Here is a 17,633-nt window from a genome sequence, read left to right as displayed (position 1 = left end):
AAACACTTGGCTGCTCGGTTACACAAATTAAATGGTTTTTAACATTGGATACATGTAGTATGTACTAAGTCCCATACTTTGAACCATGTGCTACCACTGAAGAACCTTTGGTGATCTTCCACAAACTATCACCAAATGTGCAGTAATATCCTGCATCATCCAATTGTCCTGTACTAATCAAGCTTTTGGTAAGCTTCGGCACATGTCTCACATTCTTGAGCATGAATGAAGAACCATTTTGAAATTTCAGCTGCACATCGCCGACACCAACTATTGTTAACCCTCACGGCACACGGACACCCTATGATCTATAAACGTTGTATTATTTAGAGTCAGGTACCGGGCTTGTCGGACCAATAGGAAAAGGGTAAGAGTGATCGCCGATGAGAGGCGCACTCTAACTGGAATATTCAAGGGATTAGTTGGCTAAGCATGGGCGCCCAAGTGTGAATGGGGTGAGCTCATATAAAAGCCAACTAAACCTAATTTTCACTCATTCTCTCATTTGTGCAATAGAAGAGTGCTCTTGCTCCATCTCCATCTCCATCTTCTTCTTCTTCACCTCCTCGTGTGTGTGTGTGTGTGTGTGTGTGTGTGTGTGTGTGAGAGAGAGAGAGAGAGAGAGAGAGAGAGAGAGAGGGAGAGTGTGTGTGCGATCGAGCATTACGAAGGCACGACGGCGGCGAAGCGGTTGAGTGCGGCACGACTGCAGCTTCTTCTTCATCGCGGCGAGGAATCCACCACGAAGGCGAGCGTAGAGCGGTGAGTGACACACCCTTTGCTCTCTTGAGCTTGCTAGTTTAGGCTTGTTGGGTGCTTGGAGCCATTTGTGGCTCGCATACGGTGTATTGGCAAGTCCCTTGCTTCGACACTGCGGCAAGGAGCGCACATTTTTGGCGCCGCTGCCGGGGAAATGCCCTACACTAAGCTCGGTTAAGCACTTTACGCTTTCTTGTGGTGCAATTTCTATCATAGGAAAGGCAGGGAATGAGTGTATATAGTTGTGTGGAGATTTCTGTTTTTTGCATTTTCTGCGTTTTCTACGTTTTCTGGTTTGCACTGCACAGTTAGCATTTCTTGCGTTTTTGCATTTTCTGCATTTTCAAGTTTGCACTGCACAGTTCTGTCAAGTTTCAATTTCTGCATTTTCTGGTTTGTGCACAGTTAGACGCACAGTTAGTTAATTAAGTAGGCTAGTAATTAGGTGAGACAGAAAGTAGGTAGGTGAGGTCAACGCGCACCAAAACGCGAACCAAAAAAAAATAAATAAATAAATAAAATAAAATAAAATTTTTTCGAACAAAAATTTAAAAATTTCTTGAAAAAAAAATTAAAAAAATCCGAAAAATAAAAACGTGAGTGAGGGGGAGGTTAAATTTTCGAAAATAAAAAACGTGAGTTTTAAAACGGACGGGTTGGTTTGTATAAAAGTTAGATCGGGATCATTTCCCCAAGCCCAAGCCCAGGCCCAGGCCTCAGTCCTCTATCTTATGATATATACTAGACTCACTCTTATATATATACCCTACTCCCTCAAGAGGGAATGAGAGCATGTGGGACAAGTCCTCCACTCTCCTCCCTTCTCTTCCCACTTGCACCCTTAGACTTGCTATTTGGAGCCTAGTTCCCCAGCTAGGAAAAGACTGTTTCGGGCTTTTCTGGAGCAAAATAGAACCAAACGGTGGGCTGTAAAGCACAGCGCGTCCCTCCTAGTGATACGCTCGTTTCGAGCTATCACACGACCCATTCCACGACACGCTCTAAAAAATCTAGCAAAAAAACAAACAAAAAAACACGCAAAAAACTAGTCACAAGGCCTCCTAGAGCTTTTTGACACCTTAGGGTATCAAAAGCACATGCACTTACACTCTGGGCGGGTGCTAGAACACGAGCATATTGAGGGTGCCTCTGTTCATACGGACACCCATTACCCATCCACGACAGGCTCTAGACCCTCAGCGGGGACACAAGGTAGCACCACCCAAGACCCTAAAATAGCCGCTAGTGATTCCTCCTCCGACTCAGAAATCATGGAAGCATACCCTACCCAAAACACTGAGAGAGAAGGCCATGCACCTCCCGAAGCTCCACAGCCTAGTACTAGTATGTTTAGCCGTTTCATGGAAACATTAGGTAGAGCTACTTGCTCGGAACCTGATGCAAATGAAGCACACGAAGGGGGTGGGGAAGTGGACTCTCCTTTCACATCGCACGTGGACCCCACACCCCCAAAGAGTGTCCATGTGGATATCCTGCCAACTTCTTACCAAGAAGGCCCTGTTGAGATGCCTCCTTCAGAAGTTCCCTCTAGAGTACCGTTGGTGACAAGTAAAACCACAGGGAGCAACATTGCTTCTACCTCACAAGAAACCGTTAACACGTCGACTCTAGAAGGATTGTTCATTAATGATCATTGGACATACGACCTCCACACTGACGTGTTGATGGATCTACACTCTGGCCATGCCTACCATGTAGGATGGATGGAGATTGTACAATCCACCTCTAGTGCCACGAGCATCGAAGATCAATAGAAAATGATCTGTAATGTTATCCATGGCATTATTCAATCAGAAAGGCAAAACCGAGGGGTAAATATACTCTCAACTGGCCCCATGAGATTTCTGGATACGAGCAAGGCTCAACAGCCTACTCTATCACAAATGGAGACTCCTCTAATGAGTCCCATGGACCCATCTTACGTCATTTCACCTGGGGTCTCTATGCAATCTGAGCCTCCGAGTGACAACTTTAGCTTCCCTAACTTGGCTCAACCCTCTATTAAGGAAAACACAGTGCTCACTCCAGGGATAAGCCTGACAGAGAATGTACCGATGACATCTACGGTTAGCGCAATGCCACTACCTAGTGTCGTAGTACCTAATATGGGGCCTCGACCGTATGTGCCTCTAGCCCCTTATGCACACATGGCCCCCACACCTCCAATTGTACCACTTGTTTATGCTCCTCGAGTGCCGCTCCCTAGCCCTTATCCGAGTGGACCTATGCCCGGTTATGTTCCATATCCTGCATCATCCACACATATGCCAAGACCGGTACCCGTCCCTCTCCCACATATGATTCCAAGAGTACCTCCACCGGCCCTGCCTCCTCACATAGGTGACTTTGGCAGCGTTTGCTCAAACCATAGGTCGATCTATCGCGGAAAATATGCGTCATGCATCTGATAGAGAGCCTAGAAGTAAGGCAGTACAAATTGCCAAACTCACGCAAAAATTCAATGGGGACGAAGATGCTAGAAAACACATTGAAGTGTTTGAACAAGTATGTGATTCCTTAGGGGAACGCAAAGAACTACATAAGTGCAATGCCTTAAGCTTGACATTAAGTGGGAAGGCTGGAGATTGGTATAGAACCCTAAGGGTGGACGAGAAAACAATCTACCCTACCCTTCGAAGGTTGTTTCTAATGGAGTACATACGAGAAGGTGTGCTTTGGGGTGTAGCATCTCAGCTACAGAAGGCCGAACGTAAGGAAGGAGAGTCAGTAAGGGACTTCATTAGTCGTCTAAAGCACTTAAACTCTCGCTACCCTGTAAATGAGCGCTTCAACAATAACCAACTGCTTGATCGATTCATTCGAGGGTTGAGGAATGAAGGAATCTATAATGGACTAGTGATTAGAGGTATCACAACTTGGGAAGATGTCACTGCCAATGCAATCCAATTAGAGGACAACTTGATGATAGCAGGCATGAGGGTGTCTACTGACACGAGATCCACTAGCTCACAAGCCATTGAGTATGAACCCATGACTGCAAAGCCCATTGCCAATGAGCCAAAGGTATTTGAGACATTCTTGATAGACCTCACCAAGGCAATCCAAGAGTCTCTTAAGGATAATCGACCCCCTCAAAATAGTCACATGTATCCAAGAAGGGAGCAACAATGGTGCTCCATTTGCTCAGGTCCACATAGCACTAGTGAGTGCCCTATGTTTAGAGTAAAATTTAATGGAACTTGCAACGCATGTGGTAGGTATGGTCACCAAGCTAAGGATTGTTTAATGATCAAACGTATGATGGAAAATAGACCACCTGTAGCCTGGACGGATGCACCTCGAGCTCTTGTATTGATGCCTGCTCCACCTGTTGAGCAACTACCGCAACACATGGTCCCTGGATCTCAAAATGTTGTACAAGCTACACCGCTACCACCTCCTGTGCTAGGACCGCAGCCCCCGCATCCAAGAGTCACCCCTATGAACTAAGTGGGTTGCGAGCCATCAAATGCTTATGCAGATGGCTGTGAGGAGGAAATAGACACTAGTATTGCCTACGGACTTGATACATTGGAAGAGTGTCCTATATACTACATGGAAGATTGTTGGGGGCAAGTCAAGCCGGTTTATCAAGCTGCTGCTCTCGCATCCAGAGGTCAAAATATCAACACCCAGGCTAGGAGGCCACCTCTTCAATGCTACGAGTGTGGTGGACCACATCGGGCAGCGGAGTGCCCTATTAGACTGCAAAAGAATGCTGCACATATGCAAATGAATCAAGGGAGCACGTCTGCAATGCCAATACTCACATGTAATCGTTGTGGCATAGATCACTTGATTGCCCAATGCCCCTATAACCCAAATGCGCCTAAAATCACACCCCTAAATTTGGTCGAAATTGCTAGTGTGACATCGCCAATACCACCCGTCGCACCCGCTTATGCGATTACACGGTCCATGCTTCAAGGGCCAAGCCATATCCTCGAAGAGAGAGATACCGCGTCAGTTATCCAAGCAAAGAAAAAGAAGACACGAAGGAAGAGGTCGGAGAATATAGGAAATTCAAAGCCAAGTTCCAAAGCAAACATAGGAACAGGAGATGACCCCGTGTATATGAATGACCTCGAGGATGATTGAGATTCAGTCGAGACAATGGAGACTAGAACCAATACCACAAAGGGAAAGACCGACAAAGAAAACCGTAACATGGAACCAAATGAAAACCGAATAAGAGAAAACCATAAAGAGCCTCTGAAAACACCACAAGTGTTTCCAAATCCAATCCAAGACCCCCAAGATAAACCGCAGGGGCAAAAAGGGAAGAATCATAAAAAGAAGATTGGGACGTACCCAAACCCAGTAGACGAGATTGAGCAGGTGAAACATCTAAGAGGTTTAGTGGAGGAGACTCAAAGGAAACTAGAACCAGAACCCATGCATGTCAAAATTCATGACACAGTGTTTCCCACGCAAGTTCATCCACCCCACATGAACCATAGACCGTTAGCCATATCTAGTATCATCCAAGAAGGGAGTGAGGACGGGACATCAGAAAGTGAGCATACACCCTTCTTGTTGGAAAGGATTTTTAACGAAGGAATACCTGATCCCATTGAGGAATATGAGATTCCATCCTCACTAGTTCCTAGTCAAGGACCTACACCCTACAAAATGCCAATGAATGTTGCCAAACTAGTGGACTTCATGTCTTCTGAGGTCCGAACCACGATCATAGCAAAGCTGTATGGAGATCCTGAGTTATTCCTTGCACTTCGAGCATTCCTTAACGGAGAGCTACGAACGGGATTACCGCAGTTTGCGCAACCAAATAGGCCTGACTCGATTATGATTGATGAGGAAAATCATGTGCAATCACTTGACTTAGATGGACACGAGTCCATGATCGAGGTACCCATTAACGAATTAGGGCAGTATTTTGAAGGCGATGAGTCTAATGCGACCCTACCCATCACTACCAAGGGATTAACTATAAAGGGAATTCTTGATGGTGGTGCGGGACTTAGCATCGTTACAAAAGATTGTTGGGAATCCATGGGAAAACCCCGCCTCAGTGTTACTAACATTGTGGTAAAGATGGCAAATGGTACCATAGCCAAACCTATGGGGATGCTCAAGGATCTTAAGATCAAAGTTCTAGGACACAAGGTACGACATACGTTCATTGTAATGGATTTCTCTAAACACCTTATGTCATATGAAATGATTTTAGGACGACCATTCATGAGGGAAGCACAAATGGTTCATGATTGGTCTAAAAATCATGTCTATTTGCAATTCCAAGACTCTGTCCTTAGAGTGGATTTGGTGACTCGTAAGGTACACCCCTTAGGGAGTAAAACCATTATTGATCATCGCTCTGACACCACAGTTCACTCGGCCCCACTACAATATTGTTACACTTGTAAGAAGGATACAGACATTGGCCAAGATTCTCCTTATATGGATATCCTACCTGGGATGACTGAGTCGGACAATGTGGATTGGGTCCACCTAGCAGCAACCATAGACACTTGGGGAAATAGGGGGACGACCTGGGTAACACCTGAGGGGGATGAGATGCCTATACCCTTAAATATGCTACAAGCAATGCATATCGCTTCCGACAAGACTCATCCTAATGTAACGAAGAAAACATACAAGTGGGTCCCTAAAGCTTCTTTAGTGACCATAGCTAGTGCTAAAAAACAGAAGCCTTGTAAGAAACGTACCACTCGCTCCAAGAAAAGTAAGAAAATGTTGCGATGGATCCCTAAACGACTATTGGAAGCCCAAGGCTACTATCAAGGAAATGATCAAATCTGGGTGCCAAAACGTAGATTGTGCTCTTACCTATCACCTGACCCAAGTGAGCCCAATCCCGTAGCTCCAAAACGAATCAATGATCGTGGAAAGAAAAAAATCACAGAATGCTACACACCCGCTCCCGAGCTAGTTTGGGTACCAAAGAAAGAACGATTTGTTCCACCTAGCTCAGGAAGGGGGGAGTCCCATGAAGATTCTAGCTCATCATGTAATACATCCATAGAGGTAAAAGCTTCTACACAGCCTCCATCTATAGTAGTGGACCTCCATGAAGCTACCAAAGAATCCACACCTCCCAGTGTTCAAGAATCACCTGATGAACCACTTCAAGTTCGATCCTGGGAGAGTACCTTACCACCCTTGCAACTTGACGAGGCACCTAGGGTAATAGAAAACTAATGGCAAAAATCCTCACCTATTACCAGCTGGAACAATTGGTTTCAAAGGGTGACAAGCTCATTTCAAACGGTATGATCTACCCAAGGAAGGGGGGAGTGTTTGTGGACATCCATCATTCACTTACTTCCCTCTCAACCTTTCTCCCTGACCTCTATATCTCCCAATCTTAGGGAATGTACATATAAAGCTTTATACTCACAAAAAAAAAGGAGCAAGAGCCATTCGCAAACGAGTATGCACCTTAAAAGTCAAAACATTGACTCAGACCTACACATTTACATCCGGTACACTGAAACAGAAACCTATGTCATAAAACACCTTTGATCCTCATCACTTGAGTGATGGAGGGTAGGTAAGATTAGTACGATAGGAATGTTTCTGTTTTAGAGTTGAGTGATTAGCAAAGTTCTCTTTTTCCACTAATGTGCCTCCTGGAGGTATTCCTTTTGTTTCCTAGTGTGTACAGAAGCGTGTTGCTATTGATAGGATTTGGACCTTCATGGAACCTTTCTCTCGTTCACACTTCAAATCAAGCGCGACCATCAACACAAACAGGTGTTTCTTGTCCATTAGCATTGCCCCTTATCTTTTTTGCATCTATGATTGTTTGCTTTAATTGTGATTGGTAGCCTAATATTCAATGCATTTGCTTAGTATCAAACATTTAATTCAATGTAATGTTTTGTCATAATCACTTGTCTAGGTGTAAAAATCAAGCAGTCCGACTAAGCTAGTTTGACCAAGTTAGGTGTTAGAAATCTTCTCTTAATACCATGGGGAATGCCTTCCTAATAAGCAATGGTTACTTAGGTTCTTAATCCGATTTAGGCAGCATTGTATGAAATGTACAAGGGCTTTCTAGTGGGCTTGACCCTATTGACCTTTAGCTTAAGTATTATAAAGGGAGTTTACTAATGTGATGAGCCTGGGGAGGGTAACAGTGTTATATGACCCCCCAAAGTTACAAAATTAAAATGCTGAAAATGAACACACAAAAAATCAAAGTGCCACAATGTAAAATTTTAAGCTGGAAGAGAAATCCCTGCTTAAATTGGTACTTCACTCACATGTATAGCCTATGGTACTAGAGCCCTAGAGGTTCCCAGTGTGGGCGCTTTTCCTTGAAAAGCAAAAAACCCAAGGCATACGAAATAAGCACACACATCATAATTGAATCAATGTGAAAAGACTTTGGGGGGTCAAAGAAAAAGTAATCAGTCAGGCGATGATTTCATGAGAAATTCCTTTTATGGTAGCTTAACTACAAGGTCTTCTAGATATAGCCTCTAGTCAGCCCTCGAACATGAATACTTGGCTCTCGCGATTAAACAACTTAATTGACCATAGATAATTAAGAAGCTTACCCATGGTATTAATATTCGATCTCTAGTGCCTTTCGATCGTCAAATTAGCGACCCCAGACTTGTTTAATTTTTTACCTTTACATCTGTTTATGCATTTGATTACATTGCAATTTAATGTTCATTGCTAACAAATTGTTTGAAATTCTTTTACCAATCAATTTGTCTACCTAAAACTGCATATGCTTTTTAAGAGAATGCCATTACTATGCCAATGTTGTTTGATGTTGCAGTGACTGAAGAAGGCTAAGGACATTCATCTCAAATGCTCTTCCACCTTGACGAACCAGCTTCAACTAGATAGCTTCCGAGGACGGAATCTACATCAGGAAGGGGGGCATGTTAACCCTCACGGCACACGGACACCCTATGATCTATAAACGTTGTATTATTTAGAGTCAGGTACCGGGCTTGTCGGACCAATAGGAAAAGGGTAAGAGTGATCGCCGATGAGAGGCGCACTCTAACTGGAATATTCAAGGGATTAGTTGGCTAAGCATGGGCGCCCAAGTGTGAATGGGGTGAGCTCATATAAAAGCCAACTAAACCTAATTTTCACTCATTCTCTCATTTGTGCAATAGAAGAGTGCTCTTGCTTCATCTCCATCTCCATCTTCTTCTTCTTCACCTCCTCGTGTGTGTGTGTGTGTGTGTGTGTGTGTGTGTGTGTGTGTGTGAGAGAGAGAGAGAGAGAGAGAGAGAGAGAGAGAGAGAGAGAGAGAGAGAGAGAGAGAGAGAGAGAGGGAGAGTGTGTGTGCGATCGAGCATTACGAAGGCACGACGGCGGCGAAGCGGTTGAGCGCGGCACGACTGCAGCTTCTTCTTCATCGCGGCGAGGAATCCACCACAAAGGCGAGCGTAGAGCGGCGAGTGACACACCCTTTGCTCTCTTGAGCTTGCTAGTTTAGGCTTGTTGTGTGCTTGGAGCCATTTGTGGCTCGCATACGGTGTATTGGCAAGTCCCTTGCTTCGACAGTGTGGCAAGGAGCGCACAACTATGTCGCAAGCAAAATCATTGTCAAGACGAACACGACCTTTACGGGTTGCCTCATATCTACTGAACCACTCTCTGTGAGGAGTCACATGAAACAATGCACCTGAGTCAATAACCCAATCCTGTAAAGCATAGTCATCAGTGGCAACCAAAAATGCTGAATCCATGTCAGATGTGAGATAAATATCTCCATCAAAATCTTCAACAAAAACATTGTTGATATCTTCAATCTTTATACTGCTTTCCTTAGTCTTGCCTTCTTTTGACTTCTTGTCTTTACCTTTCTCTTGTTTCCACTTTCAACAGTCTTTCTTCATATGACCCTTTTTGTGACAATGATGACACTCAATGTCTTTTCGGCCACGTGATTTGCTATGAGATTTTTCTCTCTGATTCTGCTTTCCCTTTTCTTGTGATCGACCATGAACAACAAGAGAATTGCTAGTACCACGAGAAGTATCAAGATTCTTCCTGCTAACCTCTTCAGTAAAAAGAAAACTGCCCTCAACATCAACACATGTTAAACCATCAGGAGGTGTTGAGTTACTTATGGCTGTGCGATAAGTATCCCAACTTTTTGGCAGCGTAAATAGCAAGAACATTGCTTTGACTGAATTGTCAAAATTTACTCCCTGCGCAGAAAGCTGACTGAAATTGTGTTGAACTCATTGAGATGGTTGCACATGGGTCTGCCCTCATCCTCTTCAAATCAACTAACTTTTTCAGCCAATAAACCTGTGATGATGCACTTTGCTTCTCATACAGGTCACATAACTTCTTCCACAACTCATAACTAGTCTTTTCCATGTTCACATTGAAGTACACATTCTTTGACAAAGTCAGCATGATGGTGGACCTGACAAGCTCATCCAACTCCTGCCAATCATACTCATCCATATCCTCATGCTTTATCCCTTTCATCTTTATCGGATGGATCTGCTTCTTCAGAGGAATCTCAAATCTCGAGAGAGATTTTTCGAGGAATCCCTAAAACGAGCAAGACTAGCCAAGGCACACTATACAAACGACCACAAATTTTTGACAGAAAAAAACCCTTGAACAAGGGTTTGGTAGAATGTTTCCTTTGATGGGTTAGAACAATTGGAACCCATACAATGGCATGTTGATATTCCTCTTCTTGGAACTAGTTTCCCTCAGATATTGGAAGCTCATTTCTACCACCATTGATCCTTGTCGGGAATAGTGACACCATGATTCCAATGGATATAAATCTCCTATTCTCGCTACATGTAGGACCACAAGACTTACACTTCCGAGTCTGTTGAATTGTCCGTCATGCCTCGACCCAGATTACTCACCCAACGTGTGATGCCCCTACGCTAGATACACTTCTTAGAGCCATGGTGTATGATTGTCATTGTACTCCTTTGAAATGCTTTTCCTAATGCGCTTAGCCCTTCGTTTTTGTTTGTACTCTATCTATTCTTTGGGAGTTGTATGCCCAAAAAATGCCTCATAGCAATTCAAATGGATGGTAGTCTAGCATAGCATTTGTCCTCTTGCAGAATGATGTGGCCCAAGCCTGGTCCTTAGCATCCCATAAGGTAAACCCCTCTAAGGGGTAACTGGGAGGTTGGTTGTGCTACAACAAACAACATTGTGCCACGTTGAGACAAATGTGTTGGCTAGGAAAGGTAAATTTCAGGGTCCCTAATCATTGACCAATTTGGTTTTGAAGGAATAGGAAACTCACAACAAATGAGGAAAGAAGGTCCTCAAGTTTAACCATCATCATTTTCAAGAACTATATAGTATAAACAAAACCCTTCAGAAAATATCTTTGAAAGAGACGCGAACTCTTTCACGTACGAGCAGGGACCAATGCTCGAAAAAAACTTTGTTTTGAAAACTTGGCAAACCTACCTATGAGAATTTTAGTGGTAAACTGGCTAAATTTTAAGGTTTTTACACCAAATGACACTAAATTTCTCTAAATTTTGTAAGTTTTCTCACTTTCAAATTTAAAATTTAGAGGTAAATCTCAAATTTTGTAGGTGTTGACAGACGCAAAGCGGACCCCGAACCCCGACGGCCTCTAAAACGCCGGGCCGAATGGCTCTCCTCGAGCCTGCCACGGTAAAGCGAACAGGGGGCACCACCTAGCTTTGAGCGGCTAGGACGCAAAGCCCACGGTGATATGAACACCGCAAGCCTACACACCGAGAGAGAGAAAAGGAGAGAGAGAGAGAGAGAGAGAGAGAGAGAGAGAGAGAGAGAGAGAGAGAGAGAGAGAGAGAGAGAGAGAGAGAGAGAGAATACTTGCAATTGATGAAAACAACCTCGGGGGTGTGAGGGTGAGTTATTTCTGCAATATTTACAAGGTGGCATGCCATGATGGTAGAGAGGCAGGGAGAGGAGATGGTGTAACCTACTTGGTGCGTTCTCTAGGGAGACTCAACGACGGTGAATACTCATTGCCAAGAGTGTGCATACATGTGTGCATCGACCATTGGAGTCGAGAGGTGGATGTGGTTCCCTTCGCATGGTGCAATTTCCAAGGCAAACCCAACACACAAGACCCCCTCCCCGTGATGGTGATGGTGTCAATCCCTCCTACTACACTCTACCCAATGCTTGGTTCCACATAAGTTGCCCCCCCCGATAGTGACCTCTCAGTGCCAATTTATAGGTGTTGGCTGCTTGGATTATGGTAATCCCAGTGTGGTTAGGGTAATCTTAATCGGGGAGACAAAGCAAGTGGTGGGCCCAGTGTGGTTGACCCTTGGTTTGTTTTGGGGAAGGTTATTAAAAGATGGGAATCTCTAGGTGGGCCTTTGTCACCATCACCTAGAGAGAGGATATTTACAAAATGGAAATTTACAATGGCTCGGGTGAAAACTGAAGATAATGGTAAAATAACCTAAAAATTAATGGGATGGTGTCGTGGTTGCGTGTTGTCGGCGAATGGCGTGCTGCCGATGCGTCGGTGTCGAGCGTACTTCTTTTCGGAGTCGGCCGGGGCATGCCTTCGGCGCATTTCAGTTTTTTGTTGTTGGCGGCCCGTGCTTTGGATCCTTCTTCTTTTTGTTTGTTGATGTCGTAGCCTTTTCCTTCGTACTGCGGTGCAGTGCGTATATACGTGTGTGTATGTATTTGTGCATGAGGCGGGTGTGTGTGTGTTTTGTATAGGTATATGTGTGCGAAAGCGTGCGTGGGAAGGGGGGTTATATATATATATATATATATATAATTTTTTTTTCCTTCTGCGGATGGCCGACAGCTTACTCTTCTCCGCAAGGCGGAAAGGGAGAGGGGGGGGGGGGGGGGTAGGATAGGGGGTGTGAGTGTGCGTGGATGGGTGAGTGTGTGTGTGTGTGTGTGTGTTGTGTTGGCGTATTCGCTGCTGCCCGGATGGCGTGTGTGTGTGTGTGTGTGTGTTGTGTTGGCGTATTCGCTGCTGCCCGGATGGCGTGTGTGTGTGTGTATCGAATGCAGCGCGCGGCACAACGCATGGGGAGAGAGAGGAGAGGGGGGGGGGGGGGTATTGTGGGGTGTGTGTGTGTGAGTGAGTGAGAGGGAGTGTGTGTGTGTGTTGGACTACAGCGCTGCCCGCGCGAGAGAGAGAGAGATTTGGCGTGTCCTGCCGGTATCCGGATGAGAGAGAGAGAGAGAGAGAGAGAGAGAGAGAGAGAGAGAGAGAGAGAGAGAGAGAGAGAGAGAGAGAGAGAGAGAGAGAGAGCTTGGCGTGGCCGTGAGAGGGAGAATGAGGGAGAGGGGGAGGGGATAGGGGTGAGGGGATAAGAGATAGAGAGAGTGTGTGAGGGAGAGTGAGGGGAGAGGGGGAATGGCGGGGTATGGGAGATGTGTGGGTGAGAGGGAGAGGGGGGGGGGGGGGGGGGGGGGGGGGGGGGGGGGTGGTGGTGTTGTCTTGCATGGGGCTTGAGGACGAAGAGAAATAAGTCAATGGGGGGGGTGTAAGGGAATATATTTGCGGGCCAAAGAGGGGGGTGTGAATGAGCCGAGGGAGGGTGAGGCGAGCGGTGAGGGAAGAGGGAGGAGGGGTCGGGGGAGGGAATATTGGCACGCGAAAGAGAGGGGGGGGGGGGAATGAGGGTAGAGGGTAATGGGGAGGGGATAGGGTGAGTGTAAGAGTGAGGGGTTCTCATGCGGCTCACACCGAGGGAGCACGAGAGAGGGGTTGGGGGTTCCTTCTCTGAGTTTCTGCCTGGCCGGGGAGGGTAAATCGGGAGGAGAGAGATATTAGGAAAGGGGGTATGTAGGGAAAATGGGGGGGAGAGAGTGCGAGGGTTTTATTTGATGCCCGTAGGGCGGGAGGGGGAAAAAAAAATTACGGTGGGGGGGGGGGGGGGGGGGTACTGAGAGTGGGGGAGGGAGTGAAATGAGTTTTTTTTCTTTGATTTCCGAAAGTCGGCTATCATTAGCCCTCTCTCTTTTGGCTAGAGGCATTCATGCTTCTAGCCCTTCTTCAGTTTCTTCAGCTGTAGAGTTAGAGGGTTCTCCCTCTTCTGGAATGTATAGCACGAATTCTGGGTCAAACCTAAGGAAATACCTCTTCAGTCTCCATCCATTGACTCTAGTCTTGTGAATTCTCCCATCTGCTTCCATCAGCTTATAGCTGCCGTTGTCGTAGCGCTTCTTGATGATGAATGGCCCTTCCCATCTGGGTTGAAATTTCTTATCCTTCCTGGTATCAAATCTGTTGTCGTACCGTAGCACTAGCATGCCTTTTTCCAGTCCTTTCTCTTTAAGCCCTTGATTGAAAGTGAGTCGGCGTCGTTCTGCCTGTGCTTCATAGTGATTGATTGCTTCTTCCCTATCCAGTTGGAGTCTCTCTAGATCCAAGATATGGTTTCGAAGGTTTACGATTGGACGGTGGGTCTGGCTGGCCAAGACTCGTAGGCTTGCTATTTGTACCTCAATGGGTAGAATTGCCTCCTTCCCATAAACTAGATGGAAAGGGGTGAAACCTAGTGATGTTCGGAACGTTGTTCTGTAGGCCCAAAGAGTTGCCATGAGATGTTTATCCCAATATCCTGTATGGTTGTTCACCTGTTTTGTGATGATCTTGCAAATCATTCCATTTACCTTCTCTACCAGACCATTGCATTGTGGATAGTATGGTGTGGAATGCCGACGTGTGGCCTAACTTCTTCATCAATTCTCCTACCACATCACCTCTGAATCCTGGTCCTCTATCTGATATTATCTCAAGAGGAGTGCCAAAACGGCAAATGATATGCTAAAAAATGAACTTTGCCACCTCTTGGGCTGTAATAGGTGGTGGTCGTTGCTTCTGCCCATCGCGTCATGTAGTCTACACCCACTATGATGTATAGTTTACCTGATTGGGCCCTTGGTAAGGGACCAATTGCATCTATTCCCCATTTCTCAAACGGACCATATGAAATGATAGGGGTTTGTGGCTCGTAGGTTAGCGTACGATCATTGGCCACTTGACAAGCCCTACATGTTTTACACCAATGGTGTACATCTCTGTTCAAACTAGGCCAAAAGTATCCTGCTTGTAGAATCTTCCTACTAGTGATATCTAGAGCAAAATGACCACCGCAGACGCCATCATGGTAGCTTGAAATTACCTTTGTGATTTCACTGGAGGTTGGAACCCGCCTGAGAATTTGATCCTTGCCCTTACAATATAAGTGGTCGTCTATAAGGCGGTACCTAGTAGCCTTCCTTACCATCCATTGTTTTTGGCCTTTAGTGTGTCTTGTTGGACATTCCCTTGTATTCAGAAAGCTGATGATATCAGGCATAGCGTCACTGCCTTGGAAGAGGGGTAGTTTTAATTTGATTGCTCCTATGGTAACATATTGTATTCTTTCTTTAGCTAGTGCATCTGCCTCCTGATTTTTTGCTATGGGAATATGGAAGAGTTTTACTGCTTCAAACTTCTTCAGAAGGTCCTTAACTTGGCGGAGTTGACCAAGTAAAACTTGATTTTTGCACTCCCAGGTGCCATTTATCTACCTAATCAAAAGCAAAGCGTCGCCGAACACATTCAAGCGCTGAATTTTTTGTGAAATACATTGTTCCAGCCCAAGGATTAGGGCTGCATATTCTGCCTCATTGTTAGAGTGGGAGTGTAATAACTGCCCCATGGAGAATACTCTTTCCAGCTGCTCATTGAAAATGATCATGCCTGTTGCAGACTGATCCATTGTTCTCTTGTATGCTCAGTCAAAGAAAAGAGAGTGAGATCTCCCTAGCTTAGGGCTCTCTTTATCTCATATTCCTTCCTTTGCTTCCGTGTTGACCTTCAGCTTCTTCTCGTAGTGGCAATGAGTGAGAATTCTTGCTAGACTAGCCCTGGTGGAGTTTTCTACTTGTATGGTGTAATCAAACTCTTGTAGTTTAATTAACCACTTTGAGATCCTAGATGAGACATCCATGTGTCACATTACATATGGGAAAACCTCTTCCATTGTCAGGATTACAAATGGTCTAGGCAAGAGATAGGAGCGGAATTTCGTGGTAGCAAACATTAGTGCCAGAACCATGTGTTCTACTTTGGTGAATCCCTTTTCTGATGGGGTCATGACTCGACTAGAGAAGTAAATAGGGTGCATGAAAGAAGTTTTGGGATCCTTTTGCATTAGCACTGCTCCCAGAGTATCATTTCCCACACTAGGGTTCACATAGAATGGCTCGTCCCACTTAGGAGGTGAAATAGGAAGCTTAGATAGGACTTGCTTTACCTCAGTAAACTGCTGCTCATTCTCTTGACTCCATGAGAAAACATCCCTTTGGGTGAGTTGTTGTAGGGGAAGGACCACTTGAGATAGCAGGTGAATGAACCTGCTTAAATATCTTACCTTCTGAAGGAAAGAAACCACCTTTTTGGTGGTGGTGGGAGATGATAAAGATACCAGAGCTTGAATTTTGCTAGGGTCAGCCTCGATTCCTTTTGCTGAAATTACATGACCAAGGAGAGTGACCTTGCTCTCACCAATGTGACACTTGTCCACGTTGAGTTGTCCACCCAGGGTTTGTAGCCTGGTTAATCCGTCATAGACTTTTCTTAGATGAAGGGCTCGTGAGCTATAGATGCAAAAATCATCTATGAAAACCCGTATTGATGTTCCAAAGTAGGGTTAGAAAACAAATGTCACATAGCGTTGAAATGTGGCTGGGGCGTTGGTGAGGCAAAATAGCATCACTCTGTAAGCAAAACATCCCCAAGGTGTGATGAAGGTTGTCTTCTTTTGATCCTCCTCCGCAATGCTAATCTGGAAGTATCCTGAGTAGCCATCGCATACTGTGTAGCGTTCGTGACCTACCACTTCATTGAGTATTTCATCCTGGAATGGGAGGGGAAAATGGTCCCTCTTCGTGGCTGCATTGAGAGGTTTATAATCCACACAGACTCTCCATTTACCATTTTTTTTGGTGTGACTACTACTGGGGAGACCCATTCCGAGTCTTCGACAGGGTAGATGAAACCTGCTTGTAGCAAACTCCTTACTTCTTTAAGCAATGCCTCTTGTTGGATTACTCCAAGTCTTCTGAGCTTCTGTACTACGGGTTTACTGCCTTCCTTGAGCTTTATGTGGTGTTGCACTACTGTAATTCCTGTGATCTTATCATAGCCATCAATGAACAAAGTAGTGAAGTTTCCTAACATGGAGACATACTCCTTCCTTTCTTCATTGGTTAACTCATTTGAGAGCATTTTTTGTAGCTTATTATACCCTCTTGGTTTGTTGAGGTTGCTTCATATTGTGTTAATCTGTTTGGGTCTTTAAGAATGACTCCCATTACTTCGATGCTACTGTCACTCCCGTCGGTGGTGGTTGTGTCTTCTCTGGAGGTAGACGAGGAGTCGCTGGTGGACTCGTCTTCTGAAGCCTCCAAGATCATATTGCACTGCTTTCCAGTCCTCATGTCGTAGAATATGGACTTCCCTTTAGCATCCTTCATTTGGATCGTCCCGGTGCTCCAGTCTTGTTTGGCTTCCATGGCCATAAGCCAAGGCCTTCCAACAAATGATGGGGTAGCCCTCCCCTTTGTGTGGCATGACAAAGATGTCTACTTCCACTTCCGTATTGAATGCTTTTACTTTGACCGCATTTACAATGCCTACGCATTTCACTCTTACATTGTTTGCCATCTTGGCTCGGCAGGGTGCCGGCCTACTTACCTCTAGACCTAGGTGGTGCATCATCTTCTCACTCATGACGCATATTTGCGCGCCACCATCTATGTAGACGTTTGAAATCCGCTGCCCTTTGATGTGAGCATCCATGGTTGGAAAGATGTCATCGAGATCCCTCCCAGAGATAGCCCCAGCTATCCGTGGTTTTGATTTCCTGGTA

This window comes from Adiantum capillus-veneris, chromosome 18 (genome assembly GCF_014529385.1).
Source record: "Adiantum capillus-veneris isolate H3 chromosome 18, ASM1452938v2, whole genome shotgun sequence".
Taxonomy (NCBI): domain Eukaryota; kingdom Viridiplantae; phylum Streptophyta; class Polypodiopsida; order Polypodiales; family Pteridaceae; genus Adiantum; species Adiantum capillus-veneris.
This window is presented reverse-complemented; position numbering follows the sequence as displayed.